The sequence below is a fragment of the Ammodytes marinus genome (genome assembly GCF_949987685.1).
Source record: "Ammodytes marinus genome assembly, chromosome: 17".
Lineage (NCBI taxonomy): Eukaryota > Metazoa > Chordata > Actinopteri > Uranoscopiformes > Ammodytidae > Ammodytes > Ammodytes marinus.
In genome coordinates this window covers 9401255-9422249 of record NC_137221.1, presented here as the reverse complement: position 1 = coordinate 9422249, position 20995 = coordinate 9401255, and the positions used below count along the sequence as shown (strand labels likewise).

General features: G+C 44.0%; 1 protein-coding gene across 4 annotated transcripts in view; it reads left to right on the top strand.

Annotated features, from left to right (window-relative positions):
- Window positions 1-20995, top strand: part of LOC307263711 (RNA-binding motif, single-stranded-interacting protein 3-like) — a gene marked incomplete at its 3' end in the record, with an annotated part of 279795 nt that overhangs the window by 217777 nt on the left and 41023 nt on the right. The window lies entirely within an intron of this gene.

Sequence of the window (20995 nt, the reverse complement as noted above, 5' to 3'; positions counted from 1 at the left end):
CTTTATATTCACACTCATGCCTCTGCGCTGTTCTTTGCAATCTACTTAAAAGCTTGCACTCTCCCCTCTTTCCCTCGTCTGCTCGTGCTCTCCGTTTGCCATGTCCTCTCTCCTTCCTATCTCTCTGTTTCCTGCAGTCGTCCTAGACAAGCCCCCCCTAGTACAAGCAGGCCAAGGAGAAAACAGGCAGGCTAAAAAAGAGGTTGAAAGTAAAGAGTGTCACAAAATGGAGACAGATGCGGAGACGATATTGTACCATACTATCTTATAGCGCTGAAATGTGTCTCTATTTTTTTATTCTGTGCCCAAGGTGGCACAACCAAAAGTCCCAAAAGTTTGAAACAAAAGGAGACAAAGCATCGAAAAAAATGTGGAAACAGAGTGAGTCTCTGAGGGAGTTAGGGGTGACGAGGGGTGTTTTAAAAAAAAAAGCAAAAGGAAGGAGAGTAAAGATATGAAAGAGAGAGTCAGAAGGGAAAGGCCAGGATGAAGACAAAACGCGCTGCCTAAGCACTTTTGGGGCCAGGTGCTGCAGCGCTCCAAGCCGCCTCCATGCATCCCAGGAGGACGTGAGGGGCCAGACAGGGGCGACACAGAGGAGATCTCTCCTTCACCCCTCCCTCCTGCAATTTTATGAACAATACTCACACTTCCCAACCAGCAGCACACACAGAGACACAGAGCCATAAATCGTCTGCTTCCACTATTCAGTAATACCTCAGAGAGACTGGATTTAGAATCTCCATATATGCTCAGCCCACTGCATATTCCGTGGCCATTAAAGGCAAGGTGAGTGTTTATATTGAAGTTGAGCCGTAATAGGAAACCTTTAAAGCTGTAATATCGGGCTGACCTTCCCCTTTAAGGGTCTCTCTCCCTGGCCGCTCAGGCTTTATTATTGTTAATGGATTGTTCAGGCTTGTGCCAAGCGTGGAAGATTTACTGCCCCTGATCGAGGAAATCCTCCTGTGGACTTACGAATAGTTAAGTTTACAAAGTCTGCTCTGGTCCGGTGCTACCATGGTCCCTCCTAAAGGGTCAATGAATCTCCTTTTTCCATTGATGTATGCCTGTGTGTGTGTACACACACACACACACACACACACACACACACACACACACACACACACACACACACACACATCTTGCAGTTGCAGAAGCAATTGTTGTTCAGACAGGTTGTAAACAAGCCTACAGTTTAATTTGAGGTTAACCATCAATGAGCACATCAGAAATATCAATATAATTTTTATTAGTTCTCGCAAGTTGGAGGGGATTGTTTAAAATCTGCTGGACATATTTCTACTAGTATTAATTGTCCTGTCTGACTTCCTCCAAGCAATGACACCTAATTTCAGAACAATTAACTTAAGTGATTGCAATTTTAGCGACGGCTGGGAATTATGATGTATAAGGTAACACCCAAATTATTAAAATATATATACTGTATATATATATATATATATATATATATATATATATATATTTTATTGGTGCTTTCCCTCGGATGTTCTACTCATGCATACTAATGGTAAAGGCTCACTCTGTCATTTCTTTGATATTTTTACCATAGTTTTGTAAGCGGGTGGGAGTTGAGGAGCTGTGTTTTTTCCCAGCTCACTGATACTGTCCATGTTGACATGCTGTCTTCTAAAAGGAGATCTGTAGATGTTCCTCGGTTATCAAACTCAGATGTTCCTCTGTGAAGCGCCCGCTGCCCCAGGGTTGTTTCTGTTTCCCACACAGGCAGCCAATAGCCCTTTGTAGACTGTGTTTGTGTGTTGGTGAGTGTGTGTGTGCGCGCATGCGTGCCTGCATACATACCATGAACCTATAAATACGTAACGTGCATCCACTACATTTGTATTTGCCTCTATGTTCTGATTCATGCCTAAATATTCAAATGTATGCATTTTAAAGCTGGAACACATACATATCTGTGTGCTGACATAGTCTATGTGTGTGAGAGTGTTTGTTTGTGTGTGTGTTGGTTGGTGGTATTTCCCCAGAGCCCCTTGCTATGCAGGGCAGCTTCTTCATCCATCCTGCTCTGACAGCTCAGTGGCAGCCCCCGGGGGGCCCTCGCCACACACAGCACAGCAGGAACACTGTGTGTGTGTGTGTGTGTGTGTGTGTGTGTGTGTGTGTGTGTGTGTGTGTGTGTGTGTGGGTATATGCGCGTGCAATGGTACGCTTGTGTGACAGCCATGACAACTACACTGTGTGAGCCTTGACACATACACACAATCGCAGAAGCACAAATATTGTCACGCACCACTAACTTTGACCTGAGTGGAATGTCAACATCCAAATGCTAATGAAACATTTGAAACATATCCTACAAGCACATATAATGTAGCTGTGGTAGCACACACACACATCTACACATATAATCTACAGCACTCTTAACATGAATTCACACACACATGCACACACTCTCCTCAATGTAACACACTCGCTCACCAATCCTCTCAAGGCCATATCTGACCAGCCTCTGCATTTCCAGCTTAGCCACTCAATCAAGCTGTGTCAAGCAGTGTGTATGAATGCGTGTGTGTGTGTGTGATGGGTGTTGGTCTTGTTATACTGTAGTTGCCCTCCTCTACTCTACTCAGGTGTGTCCAGTGGTAAAACAAAAGGATATTGAGTTGTCACATTGCTGTCCAATAGTAAATATGTGGATGTCAGGTTCCAGGTCACCTGTTAAATTCTAGTGACCATGGGAAAATAGACAGAAAGGAAGTTGCCATTTTGGCAGGAAGTTGACACAGAGTAGCAGATAACGCAGTGACACGCAGATTAGAGGGACATACAGAACACAGGATTGTGGAGACGCTAACAGATGGCAGTTAATGGCGCCACAGACCGCTTCCATACACTTCCTGTTTAAAATGTTAATATAATAACATCCAACTTCCTGGTGATTACATGAGATGTTGACTTGATGTACACTGTGGAGAGATGATAGCAGATGGCAGCTAATGATATTCAAGCTTCCTTATTCTTACTGTTAAGCTTTAAATGAAAGTAATTTTGAAGCAGTAAAATGTGTTTATAATTACAATGTGTGGTTGCACTATTTATTCATGTAACTGTTAATTTGACGCAGGCTTGTACTGTATGTGAGTCACTTACATCAATACTTAAAGTGTTCAGACACCCCTTAGAACTGCTATATAAGTAACAAGTGCATTACACATGATCGACACTGTTATAGTCCTTTATAAGTAATACAAATATACTCCTGGAAAATAGACAACGAAACAAGCTCGACGGCACTTGCATACGGATGCATCTAATCGTCTATCCAGGTCAGGTATGTTTGGCGTGTCTCTGGTTTAATATGAGAGGTGCGTAGTAGCTTTCTTCGCCCAACAATTCCAGTCACCGAGGCCTGCTCCAGTCTGCTCTGCTCTGCCCACGTCTGATTGTGATTCAGAGAGAGGGACATGATCGATAGCCCTGATGGAGCACTACAGCTGTTTAGCTATTCTGTGCAATGCGGCAGCCCGTTCTCCCTGTCGCTTTTGTTGGCTGTGAGTGCATACACATACACCCGCACACAGATACAAAGTCATCCATCCGATTCCATCCGTGCACTTGGATAGAGTATATGTATGCCAAAATACACACAGGTGTTTGTGTGTGTGTGTGTGTGTGTGTGTGTGTGTGTGTGTGTGTGTGTGTGTGTGTGTGTGTGTGTGTGTGTGTGTGTGTGTGTGTGTGTGTGTGTGTGTGTGTGTGTGTGTGTGTGTGTGTGTGTGTGTGTGTTTGCTTGTGGACATAGATGCATGTATCTGCATGCAGCAATGCACACTCACATACATCCTGTACACACGCATACTAGGCTATAGGCATCTTCACACTCATGCTTTGCACTCATGTGGACACAATAAAACCCAGCTCTGAAAAATGATCAACTTTGTAGTTGTAGATGAGAATAAAAAAAGTTATACTCGTTTTTCAGCGGATGTGGATTTACTCAATACACAAAATAAATGGAATTTATGAAATGTTACTACAGCAATAAACCAGCCTGAAGTGAGCCCACCAGGGACGCATTATGATTTACACTGCAACCCTGAGCTCTGGGAAAGTCAAAGGAAGCACAGATAAAAAGTGATTTAATCCGCTGGCTCCACTGAGCCTAGCTGATTAAAGCCCTTCGTCCCACAATGCATTAAACAGCTTAGAGATGACACCCTATGGTAAATGTAATTTGAACCGGAGATACATTAGCTATTGTTTGGTTTTGGCAGGTGAGTAATCTCATGTTAGTCCCATATTGTGTGTCTTCCACGGCAGAAAGGAAATTGATAACATTTGATACGCTGTATATTCAGAGGTGAATTGCTGCTCTTTTTTTGCAATTCAAATTAATTTCACAGTCAACAATCAAACAACAGCTATATAAACAAGAAAGTGTGTTTTCAGAAGGGCTGGATATACAGGTAGTGTTGAGCGGTGCCAAATGACAGCACCAGACTTTGATGAATCCGGCGTTCCCATGAATGTTTGACTGTGCAGACGGATGGTTTAGCTCAGACTGAATGTGCACCAACATAGCAGCCTCTTCCTTTTCACTTCCGTTGCTGTTGTTCTCTCCATTGCTCTGTGCCAATATGGCAGCATGAGCTGGGAGCCGGCTCCAAAATTGTCCAATAGATTGTGGATAAATAATGGAAACTACATCAGGAAGCAGCCAGAGGGGCCCTGGGAGATGGAACCCAGTGGAAACGCATAAGGTTTTCCTGCTTAGTTTTTTATTTATTTATTTTCACAACACTGGCATTTATTTCTTGTTAATAACCCTTATCTGTTTTCACAATCTCTATTCAAACCACAATGACTGATTGTACTCACTCAGTCAAAGTGTCTTTTAGTTCAAAAATATCCTATTTTAGTGTTTTAATATGTTTACTTAAGCCTACAGCAGAAACAATTATTTTTGAATTTCAGTATGGACGTGATCGCATTTCAAAAGTCCCAATGAAATTCCCTGTTTTCCTCATTTACCGTACTTCCCTGATCCATCAGAGACCCAGATAACACGTAGGCTTTGTAAGAGCACCACAGCTGTCAGTTCACAGGGCCCACTATTTGGCAAGCTCCCCCCCCCCTTTAAATGAACAACAGCCTAGACAAAAAGAGAGCTCTGAACCCCAAGTGCTGGCCCTTCGACACATCCCTTCATTATATGCAGAACATAAGGCCTGTGCCTCTGACTGTGGGGGAAAAGTTGCTGGGGAGCTGTTGCACAAAAAAAGAGGCTCCCTCCACGTTGGCACCCTCACCAATGCGAATGTGCCAAGCTAGCATAGACAGCCCATGTTATTAAAACGTCCCTCGCTGAATTAAAGCGAGTCCCAAATCACTTGGTAAGTCACAAAAAGCCCTTCTGAAACTGTCAGTCATACTTGAGTAATCCATGTTAATTTCTGCATTCCCTCCCACATCCCCCTGGCTAATAACTAGCCTGTCAGCGGGGCCCATTTCTCTCCCCTACGGCGAGTAAATTTAACACGCAGCCAAGTAGGTTGGTGGCTTGGCTGTCAGTGTTGTCTCAGACATGGCTGCTTCTCCGAGCATGCCAGGGCACGTTTTTCCCATGATGCACCTTGTGTGTCATGTGTGGGTGCAGATCTGCGAAATTGCCGATATGTAATGTTTTCCTGGATTTTTATTTTTTTACAGAAACAAAAGGTCAAATCCATTATGTATTGATAATTCATTTACTGCCGCTGACACCCTGTGTAAACTAGCCATATTTCTGACTCCGCTTGGGAAACACACGATGACAATCCGACAGCTTTTCAATATGCAATGCCACGGATAATAATTACCAAACGTCGCTTTCAGATGCACTCCTCAGGATATTGCATTGTAATGAAATCTGTCCTCTTTGCGTGAACCTTCCCCCCCCCACCCCTGACTCCACCCGCCTCTGATTAGAGGCAGGACACACAGGAAGTTATTATTGGCATCCCCCGTGCAGTAAATCAGACAGCTTCCTGAAAAAGGATCAATTTCCCCCGATGCACTTTCTCATTATAACCTTATCTCGCCCACAGACAATAATCTGGATTTGTCACGCTTTGTTTGTTTTGCCACTGAACTGTATCAATCATGAGCGGAGCCAACAGTTAGCGCAGAGAGGAGGAGGAGGAGAGAGAGAGAGAGAGAGAGAGGATAGAGAGAGCGGAGAGGAGAGAGGTTGCTCTGGAGTGGATATGTCACCAAAATATAAAGTATTCACCTGATGCAGTCCCTGTGCAAGGGGAAATAATATAAGCCCTTTTGATTGGCTTCAAAGTTTGTTTAGGAGCTCGGGCTCCTGGAGGGGTTTTAGTCAGGAACGATTCACTTTGCTCTCCACTCAACCCCATCTAATGCAGAAAGAGAGAGAGAGAACGAAGTAGAGTTTTTAAAAAGATACAAAAGGAGGGAGAGTAATAGGGAGAAATATAGGAAGGAGGTGGAATGGAAAGAAATAGATTAGGAGCTGAAGGAAATGTGACGGGAATGAGAGAGGTGGATGAAAGAGAACAGATGGAAAAAGGGCACAGAGAGGGGGAAGAAAGTGATGGGTGGCCGGGGAAGCGGAAGAGAGAAACTGCAATGAAAGTTGGATCGGGCGGCGCTTTTTGAGAAGGTTAAATTTGAGTAAAGTTTTTCGATCGCTGCCGCATCTGTAGCAGACGAGATGAAAGGGTGACATTGACCGCACGACCGCTTCCTGGGTTTGACCGCCGTGACCCCCGCCCAGCTGTCCACTGTGTTGACCCCCCCCCCTTCTATCTTTCTCCCTCTCGACCCTGCTCACATCTCTCCTAGCACTTTATGTTGTCCTTGCTTTTACTCTCTCTTTCTCTCTCATCTCTTAATGTCTTTCATCCCTCACTTTCTCCGCACGTCTTCCCATCCTCTCTGCTGGCTATTCTGCTCGCCGCACCAGTCCTGCTTATCCCCTTTCCCTAATGCTCATCTATGCAAATAGATATAGCTGAGTGCACACAATATTAGTGCGAGCAAAATAAAGCACCTGGGGCTGCTTTTTCATTCATGAAGAACACGATTCCTCTGTTTCCTTTGTTTGACATGTGTTCGGCTCGCTTCTTTGCTGTTGATTCACTCACTCCGCAGACGGCTGACAGTCATGAAAAAAAGTTGTTTGGTTTTTGCAGTTATTAATTATTTATCCATTAAAGTGCCTCAGCAACGAGGTTTGGGTCAGAATTCTAACCAGGGCCCCGTGGCAAAAATGCTCCCAAGTGTAAAATGTCCATGAATTTTACAATACATCCTGTGATTAAGAATACATTCTCTCACTTTTTGCCTCATTGCAAAACGAGTGCTAGCCTTGTGGCTTTAGGAATGACATTGTTGGTATGTCTACCATGTTGGTCCACACTTAAATATCTCAACTACTATAGTAGCTTACTCAGTACAGCTTCACAGAAATGCTATCATGACTGTGGCTTCTTCATTTTTCTATTGGGGTTTTATTCTAAATCTGAAGTAGGTCTGATACTGTACGAGTATGTATGTGTGCATGTTTGGATACAATTAACCTTATTATTATTGCATTTTGAAAGGACAATTTAATAATGCCTCACATAAGTCAAGCAGTCATGCTCATCTTTTATTGTGCAACGTTATATAATTCTGCTAACATAGCTCTGCTCAGTGAAAACAGTTAGGAACCAACTGCCGGTTGAATGTCTTGCACAGTAGTTGCTGAAGTACTTGGGAGCGTATCAGTCCCTTTTTCCCTTGGACTTAATTCGGACAAGCTCAGAAATCACACTGTAGGCTTTGCAGTCACAGACAAAAACCTGTAGGATTTATTTTTGCTCATAGTTCTAAACTCTTTACCACTCCTAGAAATGAAGTCTTTAGATGCACATGTTATCTTCACTGACCCTTACATTCTAGGTTCTAGCGATCAGTCAACTTAATCTGAAGTATGCGATGCATTGCTTTTGCCAAGAATAATATTCAGCTTCTCAGCCGATACAGCGGGTCACCGAGCTCACAGCCTTTTGGGCTCGACTGTCCGTCCTCCAGAATGAAGATTAAGTTTGCTGAGGAGGAGAATCATGCTCCGAGGTCTCTGTGGAATGCCAGCATGTCAGCGGGCTTGTTCTCTGTGGTTCACCGGTCAACTCCTCTCCAATTCCTTTCATTATGTTAGAATATCGCAGCACATGAGTTTTATTTTTTATCTGCTGTTTTAAGCATGTTTTAGGGTATACATTAAAGGTGTAGTGAGCAAGTCTGGAGAATACCATTTGTCAAAATCAGTGTGTGCACTGAAAAAAAATCCAGTGTTAATACACAGCGTAGACTCTATAAACAGGCATGTTGCCAGCTAAGGTGAGCCCCCTTTTATTTACATCCTTTGTTTACATACCAGTTTACAGAGCCTAGGCTGTGGATTAACAACAGTTATTTTTTTGTTCAGCACACACACAGATTACGGACAGGTTGAGTGTTATCATGAGGAGAAATGTACAAATTTTGACAAAGTAATTTTGACAACAACCTTTTTCAAGAATGGCTGACCCCTACTTTAAAAGATGAGCAAAAACACAAGGTATATACAGTAGCCTGAAGGTCATCTTACTGACCAGAACTGACCTCGAGACTGATTGTATCCTCTTTGTGCTTGCGTCAGGGAGGGCAGAGGTGTGGGGTGGAGAAGGGGGGATGCAGGCATCAGTTACACCCGGGCCACGTCACTGTCACCGTCCCAGGACACAGAGGGCAGTGAGATAAATCTAGCTGCTATAGCCCCCGAAATAGAGCACAGTGCCTCCATTAGAAACAGGACGCAGGCTGTGTGGGAACAAGCAGAGGTCACTGTGGTCAGCCCAGTTATTTCTGGAGCACCACCGGACCTTTCAGGAGTCGACGCCCATTCATTCATCCCACCGCCTGCCAGCATTGTAGGGGACATACACACAGGGGGGGCATTAAAGAAAAAAATAATCGTGTTCACACCTACATAGCTCTGCCAATGGACGCTCGGTCAGTGGGAATGGGTCGTGTTCCATTTTGATGGAACTTAACTGCGATGGGGGCGGCAGGAGTTGCCAATGTTTTTTTTTATGTCACCTTAGGCTATTTGTGTCTTTTCATTTATACCGGAGTGTATTTATATTTATATGAAAAGCTTGCCTGCTGGTTTTTTCGAGCTGAAGGACGATGGAAACACACCTGGTTGTTCTCTGAGTGACCTCATGTCTCAAAACACACCGTCTCTCTGTCTGTCTCCGTTTCCTCGGTTGGCAGGACAGCGCAGCAAATAATGGCTATTGGATCATACTTTGCTCCTTTATTTCGGTTTCTTTTACTTTTTACCTATAAAGATGATTTACGACAGCTGACAGACATGGGCGCACTTGTGTTGCCATTGCTAAAAACATGGACGACGCATAAAAAGTTGAAACCCATCGCAACGCCAACAGAATGATTTCTTACAGTCTCTTTTTACTTCCTTTGTTTCTTGAGTCTCTCTTTCTCTGTCTTCCTCCTGTGCATCCACATAAACACTCACACACACACACAAACACACACACACACACACACACACACACACACACACACACACACACACACACACACACACACAATACACGCACATCAATAGTCCATTAGGAGTGTGTTGCTTTCATTACCTCCAGCTTGGCCCCGAGACAGCCTTCATAGTGGAGTACAGCAGAGCTGGAGCTGGCTAGGATTGCAGTATATATAGAGAGGAGTCTGGTAATTGCCAGCCCTCTGTTCTCTCTATCCTGTGCGTCAGGTGGAAAGTATGAATGTGTGGTATCTGGGGACCACCCCTGCTGCGCTGCACCACATCTCGCTACAACTGTCTGTCCCCCCACCGCGCACAAGTAATGGGGAGAAAACAGAGAGCTTAAAGGCCTCAGAGAGTCCAACAACAACTGCCACTCTAACAATACCCACCACCATGGGAATAAAAAAGAAAAGGCAGCCCACACAGCAAAGAGGCACCTGAAGACATACCATGTAGAAATCTCACTTTTCATGGCTTGCTTGCTTCACAGTAGTAAGTTATGTCACTGTAGTACGTCTTCTTTGTTGAGGTGGAATATTGTCTTTGATTTGTTTCACCAGCCAGAAGGCAGAAAGGAAGATCAGAGAAACAAAAATGTTTTGAGATACTGTAAGGTAAAGTTCAAGTAAAGGTTGTGTCCCACAGAAATGTGTTAAAAAATAATGAGTAATAATAACGTTGTTGGCAGGAGTATCACTTGGCAAGTAAATGCCAGTCAAAGGTATATTATTTCATGAAGACAAACAAGACACAAACCATGGCCAAATTTGGGTGTTTCTTAAATTAAACCTAAACTAATCATGACTCGGAAATGTTGGCTTGTGAGCGAGAATTTATTAAACAAGCCGGGCTTGCAACTGTGGTGATGATATCACTGACAAATAGTCAAGACGGAGAGGGCAAGTTGATTGATATGCAGGTTTTATGGTTTAGGGGCAAACACTTGCAAAACAAATTCCATTTGTGCTTGAACAATGCAGTATTGCCCTGTTATATTTTAGTCTACTCTACTCTTTAGTAATCCATCAAATAAACTGTTATTCCATAAAAGGCTTCTATGCTTACAGGCAAAATAAACAAAGATGAGTTATTTTCCGTGCATCCTTGTTAATCATATAGCTACTGCACTACTACTGTATATAGCAGTTTATAATAGCGTTTCTCAGTGTGTGGCCTTTTCCAGCCCTTTGCATTTAGAGAGGTGTTGACTTAATGTCCTATATAGGGCAGCAGTCCTCCAGATAACAGCAATGTGGTTATGAAAATACCACCACTAGGTTTTTCCCATTCGCCAGGCTCTGTCCTGATCCTCTTACACATAGACACACAGATTTATGAATTACCTTGAGCTAGTCATATCTCTCTTTTAGCCCGAGACGTAATCTTGCCTCAGATGCATCCAGATCAATTTTTCAGGATGTCTTATTTGTGGAGTGAGCAGCAGCGGGGCTTGCCGCAGCGGGGGTGAGTGTGCGGCGGGTGTGTGTGTGTGTGTGTGTGTGTGTGTGCATTCGGGGTGTATCCAATTTCAGGCTGCAAAGCAAATGGCCTTCGAGATCAAGGATTATACGGCAGATTTTCTAAGTCGAGCTGATATTGATTCCCTGCGCCCCTTGTGAACCCAGCGTTGTTCCCTCTCCATGTTAGGCTTTTAAATGTTGCTGCCTTAATGGCCCCCCTCTCGTCACTATCACCCCCTGATCTATAAGGCCACAACAACTGACCCTTATAAATATGGCCTTTTGTTTTTGCATGACGTCACTGGGTAGTATTCCATGGCTGGACATTCCCTTCTGGAAAATGTCATTTACTAAGCAAAGAGAGGGTTCAATGCATACATTAGACAATACATCTATACTACTATATATGCAGTCAGCTTATCCGCTCATTAGAACAAATGTCAGAAATGTAATCTCTTTATTTTGCTCTCCTGGCAACCCTCATCTCAGTTAAATGCGTAATGTTGGAGCCTCTCCACACTACAGCTGGTACTGATGAGCGTCTGGCCACCCAGATGCTGAGAATTTCCATACAAAACTTTACATTTGAAAATCCCCATGCTGCGTTTCAGTTCTGTGCAGCCGGGACATTAGTCACAGGAGTTTTTTTCGTCAGTCCTAATGCATTTTGATGTGCTGTCCCATACCGAGCAGTATTCTTGGCACCCCTCTGTGGCTTCACGGTCTCCCTCTCTCCTTCACCAGTCTGAGTTACAGAATTAAAAAGTTTGTTGTCCTGCCATTTAGCCATCACGTTCTGCAACTCAGGCGTCTTTCCACTCTTTTTCTTTCTCTCCAGCACACTTCTTTTTTTTCACACCCCTTTTCTCTCTCTCTCTCTTTTTCTCCTCCGCACAATCACACGCACTGTAAACCACTGCATAGTCACATATTTGAGGTTTAGTAATTGCTTTTGGAAAAGCTGAGAAAAGCAAAAGATTGCTTCAAAGTCAAATTATTCAACAATGCACCCCCAGAAAATCATAAAAAGTCTGGCAAGAGGGGTGTTTTGATGGGTGTTGGGATCTGATTAACTCGTCAAATAGGCTCATTAAGGGCTCAAATCAACAGTGGGTAGTGCTAGATGTGTGCTAGTGAAGGGGAAGAAGAGCATGTCCAAATCCCCCTCACTTTGCGCAGCCATTACAAACAAGAGTGGATTAGCCAGCCCGCACCCCCCCCTGCTGGGACAGTGAATGGATGAGAATGGGGAAAAGATGACGGAGGCCTCTCTCCTCTCCAGCATTATCTAAATAACAGGCCGGGGAATTCAATAAGTACCGGCCTCATCAGACCTCATCAGCTCCTCCAATTAAGCCGCACACATCATGGCGGCTGCTGGGCTGGTTGCCGCTGGTGACAGATGATAGCCGCCGTGGCAATGTGCTTGCCTCCACAACGGTGTGCTGTGTTGTTGCCTTTGCGTTCCTGACTTGGTTTAAGTGAGAGTATGTGCGTGTGTGTGTGTGTGTATGAGAGAGAGAGAGAGAGAGTCTGGGACAGGTGTTTTGTTTTTTTCGAGGAGAATAATAAGCACTAATGAATATCATCAGTGCAACAACGGTGTTTGTTTGTGCATGTCTCTATTAATCTCCGGTCCACAGTGACACTCAGTCCCCCTTACACTGTACATTCATCTGTCCTTGATGGCGCACTGGCAAAGTCATATAGCAGGCCTCAAGGAAGAAGTTACCTTCAATCTGCTGGTGCTCACTCGTGAACTCTAGTGATATCGATGTTGTGTCAATAACTCCTCCCTCCCGCTTTAACCCCCTGTGTTTTGCCAAGGGTGAGGACATGCAGAGAGAAAACAAGTCTCTCCAACATCGATCGGGCCCCATTAACGCATACCGGGAAAAAACAAAGCATTTTCATCTCTGGGAGATGTTTAGGCAAGGACTAACTCAAAGTTATTCTTCACAGGTCAACGGTTCACTGATTATCGCTCTGATATCGCTCTCTCCAGGGGATGAATGGACATAGCGACTCAATCTAGTATAAATAAGCTAATAAATAGTATGAAGGGTCTGCGTAGTGTGTATTTGTCCATAGAGAGGAATGGGCTATCAAACTGCTTTCCTTTTGTCTTTTCTTTTTTTTTTTTTTTTTTTCTGCTTGGGAAAACTGAGCGGGAGACATTAGTGCGCTGACACAGGAAGGAAGTGGGGTCAAATTTTGGCCAGGAATTTGTTTATTACAAGCACTCAAATATTATTTTAGAGAAACAATTTATACCTTACTGACCCCTTTTTAGCTTGATATAATTAAGACATTTCCGTTGCAGATATAGGTAATTATGTTGTGGAAACCGATTGCACAAGATTGCCTGCTTTTTTGTAATTTAACCGGAGCTTTACAATCCTCGACAATTTATATATTCGGGAGATATTCCAGAAAGTATTGCAATTTCTTTGTAAAACAGATGACATATTCCGAGTGCATTAAAAGATGGCACTTTTAATGATGGCTTTTTTTAGCCCTATGATGCTGGCAACACAGCTCATTTTGAATCAACCAGACTTTTGTATAACCTCCTCTGTGCTCACTGATGTCACCAGAGTGTATATGAGACCAGAACACAACCAAGACTACATTTTAAACACATTTTGGTCTAATGTCATTCAATGTCATATATATTTTGATTTAATCAATCTACTTCCACAAAATGGATGGGAGTATAAGTCCATGGGCCAAGACCCAAAATGCCATGTATCGTTACCATCTGGGTGGGCAAATTCTATTTAGGATTTAAAAAATCCTATACATCCCTTGTATATGTTTAGATTTGATAGACCTTTTATATTGGTAGCTTTTTATTGGTATATTCCTAGGTATATAGGACGGGAGGTGAAAAAAAGAATGAAAAAGGGTAACACAAATGACAACTTCAAATGAAACATGACATTTAAACATAGTATGTCAATCAATCATTTGAGTTTGTAGGAAGAAACCAAACAGCAGTGTTAGTGTCCTCAAGTAGCTGAAGACGGTGTGATAAACAAGGTGAAACAGATGTCGATGAGAGTAATAGATTTTTATGGGGGAGAGTGACAGGAAAAATTGTGCAGACCTTGCCTTGTTGTCTTTGGTTGTGTGTGTGTGTGTGTGTGTGTGTGTGTGTGTGTGTGTGTGTGTGTGTGTGTGTGTGTGTGTGTGTGTGTGTGTGTGTGTGTGTGTGTGTGTGTGTGTGTGTGTGTGTGTGTGTGTGTGTGTAGGTGTGCATGTGTAGGTGTGCATGTGTGTGTGTGGTTTGTGTGTCCTTGCCTGCTGCTACTCTTTTGACAGTGAAAGAGCAAAAGGAGCTGCACCTGCAGCTTCTATCAACCAGTGGAAAGCTCCTTTCAGCACAGCTTTAATTACAGTGTCTGTGGCTCTGCTTGGCTCAGACAGGCTGATCTCCACGCAGCCAACCAAATCCTCTCACACATAGCTGCCTTCCTCGGCCACAGAGTCGCCTGATCCCTTATCAGCCACGGTGCCACTCTTCATCGATCCCCAATCAGTTACAGTAAAGGGGTCGCTGTGGAAGCCCCCACTCGGTCCCTTCTCCCCTTATTAGTCAGGTGCCCTGCTTTCATTGATCATAAATCAACGTCACTGGCGGCATTGATCGTCAATCACTCCCGGTGACATTATCGATCGGGCCGGTCCCTCAGCCATAGGCTTGCCCTCAGCCCCTCGGCCCAGCTGTGGCGTATCGATCCCCCCTCAGATACAGTATTGAGGGCTCCATATTGATAATTCATTTATTGTTGCTGTAATTTCATTTTCTTTCCTGTCCGTACTGTTGTTACTGGAAGCCCCCACGGTGGAAATCTAGTTAACCAATGCACAGCCTTTTGTATGCTTCACCATGCTACTCTAACTGATGTGGATTTTTACTTTGCACTTACAGCTTGAAGCATGTTTTCCATCATTATCAATTTGCAGTCGATGGTAGCCTTAAGGGTAGATAACCCTACTTATAACAAGAAAATCATATGTTTGAATCCCTCGACCATCTGGGAAATTCTATGAGAGGCAGGGTATCATTTAGAATGTCCCACGCCTAACGGCCATTTTTCTTTTGAGTTTAAAGCCGGCCAACAATCATGGACTGTTTGGTATGTGCTCTGAGTTTGAATTTGTGTTTCTCTATGAATGTCAAGCAGGAGGGTTGCTGAGAAACACAGAGCATGCTCAGCAAAATTCCCTCTTGGTAAATAAACCAACTAATAATGCGTTCACAATATACGGAACGTGTGCCCATAGAAAATATACGGCGTTGCATTTTCTAAGGTGTGCAGATTTAGTCTGATTCTGAAACATATACCAAGTGTATTTAATGCAGGTCTGGTGGGTGGGTAGGCCTGTTGAATTACAAGGAGCCCATTGGTATGATTCATCTATATAGATGGGAGGTTTCACGGGTCAGTGGAGGCGTTGGCAGTGTTATAATACTCTGCTAACAGGGACAGAGCTAGCCTCACTGTCTACCCACACAGCCAGTGACAAAGACGGTGGCAGCAGAGGTCAAGCGCCACAGGCAAAGTACAGCAACAGCTGCTCTTAAGTCCGTCTGCCAGCCAATACTGTGAGAGCTCAACGGGCCAGGACCACTTTTATGCCAGTGTTAAAAGAACCATTATACTTGTTATTAATTCCAGGAAAACAATTCTTAGTATTTCGTGTAACTCTCTTTCTTTTAAAGTTTGTTCATTTCCTGGGAGGATTGAATTTTGCAAAGTTGCTCCAATGCAGATGCACTCTACAACCCCCACCTACATTTGTTACTTTAGTATTCATAATGAAATGGCATCATATTAAAACAAATAGGAGCAATCATCATTTTGATGTGTCAAACATGATCTCATTCTTCTCAGTCAGATATTGCGCTCATCCAAAGCATAATTATCAGTTCATGTAATGTGTAATGGCAGCTAAAGTGAATGTGTTCGCTTTTATTTTTTAACGATGAAACACGAGAAGTTGGAAAATTCTACAGTGTAGCATAATAGAACTTTACATCGGTGGTTATGTTACCAGCCTCTCTCCAAAAACATGTTCAGGCTTATTTATGTAAAGTATACTGTATTACAGTTAGTCAAAGACAGCTGGTACTTGTTCGCTCTTGAAAATGTCACAGAAATGTTTGGGATGAGCCTCCAAACCAAACAGCAAGTCGACTGGGCTCACTCGTAACAAGCGGATTCGTCTGTGTTGCATTTGAATTTGAGTCCCCTGTTGCCGATTGTATTGTTTTCTTAGCTGGGATCTTATTTCGAATCCACTCTTCAAATAGTGTTTTCAATCTTACACTGTACTCTTACAATTTTCAGGGCGACCACAATGCGGCCTGCTTGTAATTGCCACCCTGGCCAGCTGTGTAAAGCGGCCACTGATACTGAGACCCACTGCGGCAACAGAGATGTTGGCAGTGAGGAGCGGTGTGTGTGTGTGTGTGTGTGTGTGAGTGTGTGGGTTTAGCATTAGAAACATCTGCCACCGCCGTCCTTTTAAAAACTGCAGCCCGACTATACGGGAAGCAGCGACACTCGGCTATGCCATTTGGAATGAATGCGGTGAGGACTGTCTGCTTGGATAAATGTTATTCTAATACGTGGAATGGAGGATTATGAGTCGTTCATTAGAGTTGGCAAAACATATGTGCACCAAATTCTACTCCTTGCACACCTCTGTCTGCTCCGATGCTTTTTTTTTTTGTTATTTGTTTACTCACCATGGCAACCTCAGCGTCGGGGAATGGCAAGTGGAATCAGCCGATTAAGCTAAAATGAAGTTCTTGTTAACTGGTACCTCAGAGCTCGTCTCACAGGACTTTGGCGAGCAGCTGGAAACCCCACCGCCTGCTTGGCGCTGCACGTTCCGCTCTCACTTTTACTGTAAGAGCAGATTCATTTAGACTCTCAGAGATCGGAAAAGGCGCAAACATATTTTTCGTCTGCTAAAATAATTACAGCTCCGTTTTTTGGGGCAAAACCCTTTTACATACTTGTCTGCATATTCCTGGACTATATTTCAGACGCACAAACATGCCCACATGGCTTTTTTACCATTCCCATAAGTCAGATATTCTCAACAAATTGAAGCTGTCTGCTGCGTTTAAGATGGATTATGGGCCAAATACACAAGTAACACATCTCTTCCATAAGCTTTATTTATCTGAATCTGGTCTGGGAACAGTGTCTACTAAAGTAGTTGGATGCATGGATAAATAGATAGATAGATAGATAGATAGATAGATAGATAGATAGATAGATAGATAGATAGATAGATAGATAGATAGATAGATAGATAGATAGATAGATAGATAGATAGATAGATAGATAGATAGATAGATAGATAGATAGATAGATAGATAGATAGATAGATAGATAGATAGATAGATAGATAGATAGATAGATAGATAGATAGATAGATAGATAGATAGATAGATAGATAGATAGATAGATAGATAGATAGATAGATAGATAGATAGATAGATAGATGGATGGATAGATAGATAGATAGATGGGAGGCAGACAGAGAGAGACGGCATCGTAAGAGACGGGCGGAGAGAGAGAGAGTGAGAGATGGATTAGCATGTCAGAGACTCCCTACATAACATTACTCTTGTTAAGTGCAGAATAGCTCATCGATCAGAGCTTTCTACCGCCCGCATCCATGGCTCTTCCCTCCACTTCCCTTTCCCGTAATCCATATTATCATCTCGGGCCTGTACTGGCTACTGGCCTGCTAACGGAGCCCTCTATGGGGGAACGAAGGGGCCTGATCAATAGCCATAGAGCATGTGTAGCGGGTTGCAGTGTGAGTAGTAGCAAGGCATTGTTGACATCCTTCTCCCTATACTAATCTCACTCACTCATCTATATAGTATGGATTGCAATGGGGGGGGGGGGGGGCCTGGACTAGCGCGTGTCCCTTCGACCATTTTCTGAATCTCTCTCTCTCTCTCTCTCTCCCCTCTGCCTCTTTCTGTCTCCCCCTGTGTCTCTTTGTCTTCTCTATGACACTGTATCTGTCTTTCCATCCATCTCCCTCTCCTTTTCCTCTTGGTCTAGCTAGCTCTCTGCTGCCCCGCTCGCTCTCTCCTCTCGCCGGGCCCCCACACCATTTATCAGGCCGTTGTCATTGAGCCATATGTGCTGTCCCTGTCAGCAAAACGGCAGGGAGACAGTCTTCATTTCCGCACTGAAGGCTATACGAGGCCGGTGTGCGTGGCAGTTGTGAGAGCTATCGACTAGGATCTGTCAAAGCCTCTGTCCCTGTAGGACATTCTGCTGCAGCCCTGCCTTTTTACTGGCTGGCAGGCCATTCGGAGCTTTGTCCAGTTAACGCTGAAAATGGCAGCATATATTGTATGCTCCTCCATGCACTGTATTCGGGGTGACATGCTTCTTTTTCCTTCATCCTGTCCACCTGCCATATGTTTTTCAATCATACCTACTATACTATTCTTTTACCTTGTTTTATCTATTTCCAGAACACTGGTGCTTGTGATCCCTTTCATGTCTGTCTGTCTGTCTCTCTCTCTCTCTCTCTCTCTCTCTCTCTCTCTCCCTCCCTCCCTCCCTCCCACTCTTTCTGTCTCTCTTTCCCATAAGACACAGCCTCCTCAGTCTGGGCAGACAGGTCAAGTTGGCTGATGGGAATCAGACAGTTGTTGATCCAATTAGACATCCCCTGGAGTACTGCAGAATTCCAATAAAATACTGTCCTTCTCTTTCTTGCTTTTTTCCCTATTCTCTGCAACACGCGCCCTCGTAGTATAACGCCACAGGACATACAAATGACTTTTCAATGACGCTTAGCTCACAGAAACCATCCAGCCAAGAATCCTGTAGGAACCTTGAACCGAAAAGAAATGGAAAGCTTCCTTTCGCTGAAGGTTTTTTAAGAGTGACATATTTTGGTACAAGTGGCTGAACGGTTTCCTCTGTTCCCCCTCTTTGCAGCAAACACCAAAGAGAGCAAAGCAAGGCCAGCCCAGTTTGACTGCAGGCCCTTGTGAGAGGCCTCTTTTGTAACCTTCTGTATGGTGGAAAGCTGCCGGTTTTCACTGAGCAAAATCTGTTCTTTTTTTCCCCCAAAGTCTTTCTGCTCAGCTCGGGGGGCATTCCTGCATTGATTTTACCATTCAGGCCAAACAGATGTTACGGTCCAATTCTGAGTAGCACAGTATGAATATATGACGCCCCTATCATTGATGTGTAATAATACACGTGCTGATTTGCATTCACGCAACAAGATGTTATTCAGCTGGCCTTGCGAGACCATCCGGTGCATGCAAGCTCTCTTGGTCTCTACAGATAGCAGAAAGAAAAAGGAACGTGGGCTCTGGTGTTCTCACAGCACTGGCTGTTATTCTACATTGACAAAGGGCTTATTTCCCCCAGATGCTGGCCCATAGGAGATTACTAACAGCGATAATTATGCACGCAGCGCTAATAAGTGAAACTTGCAACAACCTTCAATTGAAATGGCTATTGTAACTGCCCTGTTTTGTAGTACAGAAGTACATCTGCATGCACTTATTGGTTAATTTTTACTGGGCGGTAATGTGTCTATTGATGAGCAGAAAGCCATGACTATCTCCTTCAGAGCCAAATGTGCACAGTATGGAGTATGATTGAGCCGAGGCTGTAATCAAATGAGGCCAGCAGCACACTTAAAGACACTAAAGACCCGGAAACTAAACTGTCTGGCACTGCTGCTCTTGATATTTATGTCTATGATTGTTGTGTGTGTGTGTGTGTGTGTGTGTGTGTGTGTGTGTGTGTGTGTGTGTGTGTGTGTGTGTGTGTGTGTGTGTGTGTGTGTGTGTGTGTGTGTGTGTGTGTGTGTGTGTGTGTGTGTGTGTGTGTGTGTGTGTGTGTGTGTGTGTGTGTGTGTGTGTGTGACTGTGTGTGACTGTGTGTATGTGTTGGTTGGTTGGTTGGTCCTGGTGTGGACTCTCCCCAGTCTGCGGTCACCCCTCGTTAACGTGTTTACCGGTTCCTATGGCAACCCACATGAAAAACAATTAGGAGTTCCCATGGAGCACCTTGTTAGTGGCAGTTGTTGACCTCTGCCCAAAAAGCACTTTATGTATTTTTTCCATCATTTAGGATCATTAAAGGTTCATAACTGAACTGCTCCAAGTGGGCCCCTTCAACACACACTGGAGCTGGTGCCAGTGCGAAATGTGTTGCACTTGGAGCCTGTGACCTAAAGACGCAGCATCAGCAAGCTAACATGTAGAGCCAGTGGCCTAGTTTATTCTGGGCTGCTGTATGTGATGACGGTGTGTGGTGAGAGGTTTAAGCAAGGGTTTTTTAGGCTGGCAGGATTTTGCATTGTGTGTGTGACTGTGTATGGGTCTGTGGGTATTTCTGTGTGTTTTCGATGGTTACAGCAGGGAGACTTTAAGGGCCGAAGTTGTGTGTGTGTGTGTGTGTGTGTGTGTGTGTGTGTGTGTGTGTGTGTGTGTGTGTGTGTGTGTGTGTGTGTGTGTGTGTGTGTGTGTGTGTGTGTGTGTGTGTGTGTGTGTGTGTGTGTGTGTGTGTGTGTGTGTGTGTGTGTGTGTGTGTGTGTGTGTGTGTGTGTGTGTGTCAGAGCTACAAAGGGGTGAGTGTGAGCACAGGCTTGGTGGGGTGGGGTGGTGTGTGAGGCTGTTGATCTTGGGCTGGAGTCTTAAACAAATTGGCTGGTTGGCTGTGGGAACTGGGGATGTTAGTCGCAGGGGTAACGTCATTGTGCTCCGAGTCAGATTCTCCAAATCTCTCCGATAGCTAATTATCTCCCAGAGTACCGGAGGAGAAGTTTTTAAGGATACGCTTTTGTTGTTTCTTATTTCTGTTTCTGCAGTGTGTGTGTGTCTCTCTCTCAATCTTACTATACATTCCCCCTGCAACATTCTCCTGGGCTGACTCTT